Consider the following 9,976-nt stretch of genomic DNA (forward strand, 5'->3'; position numbering starts at 1 on the left):
TTAATTTTTTTTAAATTTACATCCAAATTAGCATATAGTGCAACAATGATTTCAGGAGTAGATTCCTTAATGCCCCTTACCCATTTAGCCCATCCCCCCCCCCACAACGCTTCCAGTAACCCTCTGTTTGTTCTCCACACACACACACACACACACACACACACCACATCTTCTTTATCCACTCACCCATCGATGGACATTTGGGCTCTTTCCATACTTTGGCTATTGTTGATAGTGCTGCTATAAACATGGGGGTGCATGTGTCCCTTCGAAACAGCACACCTGTATCCCTTGGATAAATACCTAGTAGTGCGATTGCTGGGTGGTAGGGTAGTTCTATTTTTAGTTTTTTCAGGAACCTCCATACTGTTTTCTTTTTTTTTTCCAATATATGAAATTTATTGTCAAATTGGTTTCCATACAACACCCAGTGCTCATCCCAAAAGGTGCCCTCCTCAATACCCATCACCCACCCTCCCCTTCCTCCCACCCCCATCAACCCTCAGTTTGTTCTCAGTTTTTAAGAGTCTCTTATGCTTTGGCTCTCTCCCACTCTAACCTCTTTTTTTTTTTTCTCCATACTGTTTTCCAGAGTGGCTGCATCAGCTTGCATTTCCCCCCAAATTTTTTAATTTATTTAATGTTTTTATTTATTTTGAGAGAGAGAGAGAGAGGGAGAGAGAGACAGGGTACGAGCAGAGGATGGGCAGAAAAAGAGGGAGACACAGAATCTGAAGCAGCCTCCAGGCTCTGAGCTGTCAGCATAGAGCCCGATGCGGGGCTTGAACTCATAAGCCGGGAGATCGTGACCTGAGCTGAAGTTGGATGCTCAACCGACTGAGCCACCCAGGTGCCCCCAGATTTGAAATGTCTTAATGAAGGAAGCAAGATCTGGAATATATCCCATCCTCCACCACCTGGGAGGCAACTTTACATGGTTACTGAAAACAGAGTGGGGACTGATAGGTCTGTGTTTAAACTCCCACTCAGCCATTCACTTGCTGTGACACCTTTAATAATTCACCTAATCCTGCTGAAGCTCAGTTCCTTATCTGCAAAATGAGGACAAACATGAAGATTAAAATGATGTATGTATCGCTCTTGGCACCATGCCTGGCACGTTGATAATGCCTGGAGTGCACAACTGTGAGAGGCCCACCCGGCATCTAGGGGATGGAGACCAGGAATGCTGCTAAACATCCCGCAATACACCAGACAGCTCCCCCACAACCGAGGATTATCTGGCCCAACATATCACTAGTGCCAAGGTTGAGAACCATAAGTTAATAGCAAAGACTAGCTAGAGGCCTGGCCAGGGCCTATGGTGTGAAAAGGGCAGGATACCATGAGCATCGCATCTCCATCCTTGCTTGTTTTGGAAAGGCTGAGCATACTCCCCAGGTCTCAGGAAAAGTGCCCAGAACACACATACTTCCCTCCAGTATCTCACAAAATACTGAGATCCCACAGTATCCCTCAGGATCCCACAGGATCCTTCAGTATCCCACAAAATAGTCACAAAATCCCCTGGGGGGAGCCCAGGGATCCACTAGCCTGCCACAAAATACTTCCATACATGGTGCTATTTGTTAAGTAAACACAGCGTCGTATTTCTTGATCCAAAAGGATTTTTATAGTGTCATTCACTTTATAACGGTGTGTTAAAGTCTACATATCAATTTCATGCTCCTTTTTGTAATGCTGGCTTTATTTCACAATAAGAATTTTTTGAGAGAAAAAAGTAAACAGACCTTATGACGTGGTGAGATTTGGTTTGGGGGCTTTTTATCTTTTCTATTGAGTATATTGTAAGGTAACAAATCATACACAGGATAAGAAACCGTCAACCTTGATTATCTGATGACAGTCACTAAAACACCAACTACTCTTAAAGAAAGAAATGGTAAAATAAATGTATGTGTAAATATATTTAAGTCATAAACATACATGTTTAAAATAAATGTATATTATAACTTATTATGTATGCCAAAATGCTATGTAGTTCAACTACAGATATTTTTTTCCAGATTATGAAATCTGAATCACAATAACCTCTGACTTTTTTTTAAGTTTATTTATTTTGAGAGAGAGAGAGAGCAAGCAGGGGAGGGGCAGAGAGAAGGAAAGAGAGGATCCCAAGCAGGCTCCATGCTCCCAGCGCAGAGCCTGATGTAAGGCTCAAACTCAAGAACCATGAGATCATGACCTGAAGTGAAGCCAAGAGTCCGATGCTTAACCGACTGAGCCACCCAGGTTCTCCCTTCTGACTTTTATTATAACACTTTACTCTTCACATATTCTTTTTTTTTTTTAATTTTTTAAATGTTTATTTATTTCTGAGACAGAGAGAAACAGAGCATGAGTGGGGGAGGGGCAGAGAGAGGGGGAGACACGGAATCCAGAGCAGGCTCCGGGCTCTGAGCTGTCAGCACAGAGCCTGATGCAGGGCTCGAACTCACAAACGATGAGATCATGACCTGAGCAGAAGTCAGTCGCTCAACTGTCTGAGCCACCCAGGCGCCCCATACTCTTCACATATTCTTAGTCTTCTAGGTTCAGTACTCATAGATCATAAATCATATACCACAGTCGTCTTTCAAAAATTAAAAAGGACACTATCAAGAGGGTGAAAAGATACCACACAGAATGGAGAAAATACTTACAAATCAAATATCTGATAAGTGATTCATATCCAGAATCTATAAAGAACAATTACAACCCAACACTAACACAACAACAACAAAAACAAAGAAAAACACCACCCAATTCAAAAATGGGCAAAGGACTTCATGAATAGACATATCTCCAAAGAAGATACACAAATGGCCCCTAAGCACATGAAAGGATGCTCAACATCGTCACTCATTAGAGAAATATAAATCAAAACCATATGAGATACCACTTTACACTCATTAGGATGGCTTTTATTAACAAGACAAAACAAGTGTGACAAGGATGCGAAGAAATTGTACCTTGTACATTGCTCACAAGAATGTAAAATGGTGCAGCCGCTGTGTTGCAGTTTGGTGGTTCTTTAAAAAGTTAAACAAGCTTTGCGCAGTGGCAGCATCGTAGCCAATGAGGTTTATCTGAGGCGCGATTATTGCTAATTGAAAACTTTTCCCTAAAAAGTTAAACATGCAAGTACTGTATGGAACAGCAAATCAACTTCTAGGTATATACCCCCACAAAAAGCAAAGACACAGACTCAACCAGATAGATACATGTTCAGATACCAGATAGATACCAATGTTCATAGCAGCATTATTCACAATAGCCAAAAGGTGGAAATAACACAGGTTCCATCAGCAGATGAATGGGTAAACACAAGGTGGTATATATTAATAATGTCATGTTATTTAGCCTTAAAAAGGAGGGAAATTCTGCTACATGCTCCAACATGGGTGACTCTTGAACATGTTATGCTAAGTGAAATAAGCCAGGTACAAATGGACAAATAGTGTATGATTCCACTTCTATGAGGTACCTAGAGTGAGTACATTCTTTTTTTTTTTTTTCAATGGTTTTTATTTATTTTTTTGGGACAGAGAGAGACAGAGCATGAACGGGGGAGGGGCAGAGAGAGAGGGAGACACAGAATCGGAAACAGGCTCCAGGCTCCGAGCCATCAGCCCAGAGCCCGACGCGGGGCTCGAACTCACGGACCGCGAGATCGTGATCTGGCTGAAGTCGGACGCTTAACCGACTGCGCCGCCCAGGCGCCCCTAGAGTGAGTACATTCTTACAGACAGAAGGTTGAAGCTATTGTTTGTTGGGTACAGACGTTCCGTTTGGGATAATGAAAAAGTTCTGGAAATGGATGGTGGTGATGTTTGTGCAAACATAATAAATGTACTTAATGCCACCAATCAACTTAAAACGGTTAAAATGGTAAATTTTATGTATATTTTAATACACAAAACCACAAGGAAATGGATTTCAGTTTTTAAACAAATGGAAAAATACAGGAAACAGAAGGTCAGGATAAAAAGGCAGATAGTGTCACAAGACTGGGACAGGACACTATGAGTTCCTCAGTCTTCCCAGGATCACTATCATTCTGGGGCTTTTTGCCTCTTTCCTGACAGCCTCCCAGAACTCCTGTGGACTGGCTGGCTTTTTGGACCAAAGTTAGCTTGTTCATCCTCATCCACATCCAGCCTAGAAATGACACCTGCTATGACCTCTGAAATTTCACCATTACGGTAATTTCTTTAGATAAGTACCAATTACCATCCTCCTTCCTTCCCCACACTCTTACCCTGTGCCCCTGAGTCTCATTTTTGTTTTCGGTCATTTGTGGGGGCAAAAAGATCCTTTCATCCCTGAGAAATAAAAATGCCACAATTCTAAACTGGTTGTGGTGAGCAAAAAGAAGATAAAAGTGACACTTTTAGACATAGAGCCAAAGCTTAAAAAACAGAGGAACATTTACTGTGTGACCCAGTCCATCCACTCCTAACTATGTATTTGAAAGACATGAAAGCATATACCCATACAAAAACCTATATATGAGTGTTCATAGCAAACTTATTTGTAATAGCATGAAACTAGCAATAGCCTGAATTTCCATCAGAAGGTGAATGGATAAGTAAATTTTGGTGCATCGACACAATGGAATACTACTGAGCAATGCTGGATACACACAAGTGGCCGAATCTCAAAATAATCATGCCGAGTGAAAGAAGCCAGAGGGAAAAAAATAAATAGCATATGATCCCATTTATACAACATTCCCCAACATGCAAACTGACCTAGGGTGACAGAAAGCATATCAGTAGTCTCGAGACAAGAGTGGAGGGGGGGGCAGGTTAAAAGGTATGAGGACGTTTGTGGAGATGGTGAATATGTTCGTTGCCTTGGTTGTGGTGATAGTTTCACAGGTGTATACACATATCAAAACTCATCAAATTCCACACTTCAAAAATGCAGCTTATTGTTTTTTAAAAAGAGAGTGAGAGAGAAACAGAGCACAAACCCAGACAAAAGGTCCTCCTTCCTCTTCAATATTCTTGAACGCAAGGCTGGAATGCACAGATGCAAAACAGATACAAAAGGCCCCGCTGCTCTCACTCACATGCACACGCTAAGGTGCGTTTCCTTTACAGTATTCCTGAGTCGTGTCCCTTTCCATTCCCACAGCCACTGGTCTGGTCTAAACCCTCCTTCCCCACTGTCAGGCTACAACCTAGCCTTACCCTCAATCCAACAGGGGCTGCCAGAATAACCTTGACAAAAGACACCTCCAACCACATGATCCCCCAAATCCAAATGTGGACACACATGCCTGAAAAACCAAAGGTTATAAAATGAAATGTTAGAGGTTAGAATAAGATCACAGGTGATTTCTTTTGCTTTTGCTTATCTGCTTTCCATATTTTACAGTAGTATTTTTGTTAAATGTTTATTTTTTTTTTTTTTTTTGAGAGAGAGAGAGAGAGAGAGACAGAGTGTGAGCAGGGAAGGGGCAGAGAGAGAGGGAGACACAGAATCCAAAGCAGGCACCAGGCTCTGAGCTGTCAGCACAGAGCCCACGCGGGGCTCAAATCCACGAGCTGCGAGATCATGACCTGAGCCGAAGTCAGAGGCTTAGCCAACTAAGCCACCCAGGTGCCTCTGCAATAGTATTTTAAATAAAAATATCCTTATTGGTTTTGCTTGTTGCAAAAGGAACGAATGCTCATTGTAAAATATTCAAAGAGTATGAACAATATGGGAATATAGTGAAGCTGGAAAAGGCAGTGTGTTTCCTCCTGGTTGCCAAAGCTGTGGTGGCCTCCCCAACACCCACCCCACCCCACCCCACCCCCATCCAGGAAGCAGCCAGGCAGTTTGCTGGGATTATCTCCACCCGCAGTTCCAGGAGTGGCCTTTGGAACAGTCTAAACCTGCAGTTCTCAACCTTAACATCCAAACCCTGATATTGTAACAAATGTTTCATAATACTACTTCACCATCCTGACTTAGCAAATCAATAGATAGTATAATACAACTTAGGATATGCTATAATTATAACATAAGAGAGAGATAAGAGGAAAATAATTCATTATAAAATGATATCTATTTCACTGTGTAGATGCTTGGGCACAACAATAATAGGAGACATAATGAGATAGTTAGAGGCTTGTGCCTACTGGCAGAATCACCATTCATTCAACAAATAGTGTTTGAGCACTCTCCTAAATTTCCTGGCTATACAGACAGAAATCCCTACCTTATGAAATTTGCATTCTGACAGCAATCAACACAACACATAAGCAAATTATATATTATATTAGAAGTTAATAAGGATGATGGGGGAAAAAAGAAACAGTAAGGAAGTGAGTAGTGGGTTGCAGCTTAAAATAGAGCGGTCAAGGCAGACCTCACTAGAAAGTAACATCACAGCAAAGATTTGAAGGAGGTAAGGGAATGAATCATGCACCTGTCTAGGGGGACAGTGTCCAGGCAGAGGGAATAGACAGTGCAAAAGCCCTGAGGCAGAAGCTTGTCTGGTGAGTGTGTGCGCTTTAAGTGGCCAGTGAGGTGGACTGGAGTCGGTAATAGAAAAAGCAGAAGCAGATGTGTCAGAAAGGTAACAGAGCCAGATCTCGCAGGGCCTCATAGGACATTGCAAGGCTTGTACACTCCGTAAAATGGCGCGTTAGAAGGTTTGGAGCAGAGAGTGACACGATCTCATCTACATTTTAAAAAGAAAAATCTGGCTGCTCTATTGAGAATAGACTGCTGGGTGGAAGCAGAGAGATCAGCCGGGAGGTTGTTACAAGAACTCAAGTGAGAAACGGCTCCGGCAATAGCTGCAAATGCATACTAATATTCAGTACCGTATTTCATAGAATCTAAGATGTCACTGATCATAGGATACATCCTGATTTCTGAGATAAAATATGCAGTGCGAATTGCATTATGCAGTGTGAACTGCAATATGCAGGGCTGAGCTGGTAACTCAAATACCGTCAGTGGTGTTGGTTGTTGAAAACATGATTTTCTGAAATAGTGAACAACTCTTGGTAAAGTTCCAAGTGAAACAAAGTACTATTTTCTCTCACTTTACCCATAATTCTCATATCTTCAAGTTCAGTATATATGAAGAACATGCAAAAATAGTTCATGTTATATATAAAATGGAGTTAGGTTCTAGGTTCAGATGATTATAAACAGGTTTTTAAAATGTGTATTAAAGTCAAATAGGACATTAAAAGTCATGCAAGATGTAGGGAAATTCTGTGTTGGATTGGATTGTCCTATACATTATCAGAATCTAGTATCTCTGGCCCACAGTCTCTAAATGCCCAATCACTATAACAACCAAAATTTCTCCCTAAGTTTACAAATGGGTCCCTAGAAGGTGCATGATTCAGGAACAGGCATGTGCCCACGACTGCTGTGTGACAAGTAACACAGGTCCACAGGCCTGAATGTGCCAGCAACCCTCCCACCACCAGGGGGAGCCAGCTTTGGGATAAGGCCTTTTTTTTTTTTTTTAATGTAATATATTTTTTAAACCGTGGTACAAAATATACATACACTTTGCCACCTTAACCATTTGTAAATACACATTCACATCATTGTGCAACCAATCTCCAGAAAACTTTTCATCTTGCAAAAAGAAACTCTATACCCATAAAACCACAACTCCCCTTTTCCCACTCCCCACAAATCCTTGGCACCCACCCTTCTACTTCCGTCTCTATGAGTCTGGCCACTCTAACTACCTCATATAAGTGGAATCATACAGTGTTTGTCCTTTTATGTCTGGCTTATTTCACTTAACATAATGTCCTCAAGAAGCTTTCACCTTTGAAGGCAGAGTTACAAGCCAGAGGAAAGCTAGCAGCTGAATGACATTGTTGAACGCTGGTGTCATTCCCTCAACAAAGCCCACTTTAAGGCTGGACATTTCGGTTACTTGGCCAATAGATACAATTTATTATTGAGGCATATTTGTGTGTAATTTTCTACTACGTGCAAAATGAAAACACAAAAGTTGATACCCTCCCCTTCTTTCCTTAAGTAGTAGTAACAGTTTGGTACATATTCTTTCAGACTCTTTAATACACAAATAAAAATGAATATTGTATTTTTACATAAGAAATTCTATAATACTGTGAAGCAATCTAATTTTTTCACTGTTAAATACAAATCTAGCTAATTTTTTACATTTTTTTAATTAAATTTTAGAGAAAGTATGAGAGAGGGAGAGGGGATTTAAATTGTACACTTTAACAGGGTGAATTTTATGGTATGTAAGTTATATCTCAATAAGATTGTTATTTAAAAAATGGAAGCAAGACAAAGATGCCAGTTACTATTTCTATTGTTAAATGTTTTTCTGGAAAACCTATCGAATGTGGAAGGTCAAGAAAAATAAATAAAAGGTACAACTTTTGAAAGAGATTTAAAAAAAATCATTATTTGAAGACCATTTTATTACATATTGAGGTAACTCCAAGAAGAAACAGTTTTTTAAAGAGTTCAAGAAGGTGGCTAAGGAGATGTATATACTCTATAGGTAGGTAAACACACACATACACACTCACACATACGTACAAAGACAACATATGTGCCAGTTAGAAAAATATTTGAGTTACAGTAATAGCAAAAGTTATGACATACATCTGGATAAGCTTAATCTAAAGTGTGTGGGAGCTTTCAGAGAAAATAATACAACTTTACTAAAATAGATAAAATAAAACCTGAATAATAGACATGTATGTTCACAGAAGGGAAAACCCAATATAAAAACAAGTCATTTCTGGGAAACAAAAGCAATAATGAACTATTGGGACCTCATCAAAATAAAAAGCTTCTGCACAGCGAAGGAAACAATCAGCAAAACTAAAAGGCAACCGAAGGAATGGGAGAAGATATTTGCAAATGACATATCAGTTAAAGGGTTAGTATCCAAAACTATAAAGAACTTATCAAACTCAACACCCAAAAAACAAATAATCCAGTGAAGAAATGGGCAAAAGACATGAATAGACACTTCTCCAGAGAAGACAACCAGATGGCCAACCAGCACGTCAAAAAATGCTCCACATCACTCCTCATCAGGGAAAGACAAATCAAAACCACAAGGAGACACCACCTCACACCTGTCAGAATGGCTAACATGAACAACTCAGGCAACAACAGATGTTGAAGAGGATGCGAAGAAAGAGGATCTCTTTTGCATGCTGGTGGGAATGCAAGCTGGTGCAGCCACTCTGGAAAACCGTACGGGGGTTCCTCAAAAAATTAAAAATAGAACTACCCTATGACCCAGCAATTGCACTACCAGGTAGTTATCCAAGGGATACAGGTGTGCTGTTTTGAAGGGGCACATGTACCCCAATGTTTATAGCAACACTATCAAAAATAGCCAAAGTATGGAGAGAGCCCAAATGTCCATCGATGGATGAATGGATAAAGACGATTTGGTGTATATACGTATATACAACGGAGTATTACTCGACAATCAAACAGAATGAAATCTTGCCATTTGCAACTATGTGGATGGAACTAGAGGGTATCATGCTAAGTGAAATTAGTCATAGAAAGACAAATATCATATAACTTCACTCATATGATGACTTTAAGAGACAAAACAGATGAACATAAGGGAAGGGAAGCAAAAATAATCTAAAAACAGGGAGGGGGACAAAACATAAGAGACTCTTAAATGTGGAGAAGAAACAGAGGGTTGCTGGAGAGGTTGTGGGAAGGGGGAGGGGCTACATGAGTAAGGGGCACTAAGAAATCTACTCCTGAAATCATTGTTGCACTATACGCTAATTTGGATATAAATTTTAAAAAAGTGTACAATTTAGTGTACACTTAGAAAGCTAGGGTTCGGGGACACCTGGGTGGCTCAGTCAGTTAAGCGTCCGACTTCAGCTCAGGTCATGATCTCACAGCTTGTGAGTTCGAGCCCTGTGTCGGGCTCTCTGTGCTGACAGCTCAGAGCCTGGAAATGCTTTGGATTCTGGGTCTT

General features: G+C 40.5%; 1 pseudogene; it reads left to right on the forward strand.

Moving 5' to 3' along the window:
- The first annotated feature begins 3,049 nt into the window (after positions 1 to 3,049).
- LOC124509057 (uncharacterized) lies at positions 3,050 to 3,170 on the forward strand (annotated as a pseudogene).
- Positions 3,171 to 9,976: the final 6,806 nt, after the last annotated feature.

This window comes from Lynx rufus, unplaced genomic scaffold (genome assembly GCF_022079265.1).
Source record: "Lynx rufus isolate CCGP_SWC_20201006 ecotype Redwood Valley unplaced genomic scaffold, mLynRuf1.p SCAF_13, whole genome shotgun sequence".
NCBI classification, from domain to species: domain Eukaryota; kingdom Metazoa; phylum Chordata; class Mammalia; order Carnivora; family Felidae; genus Lynx; species Lynx rufus.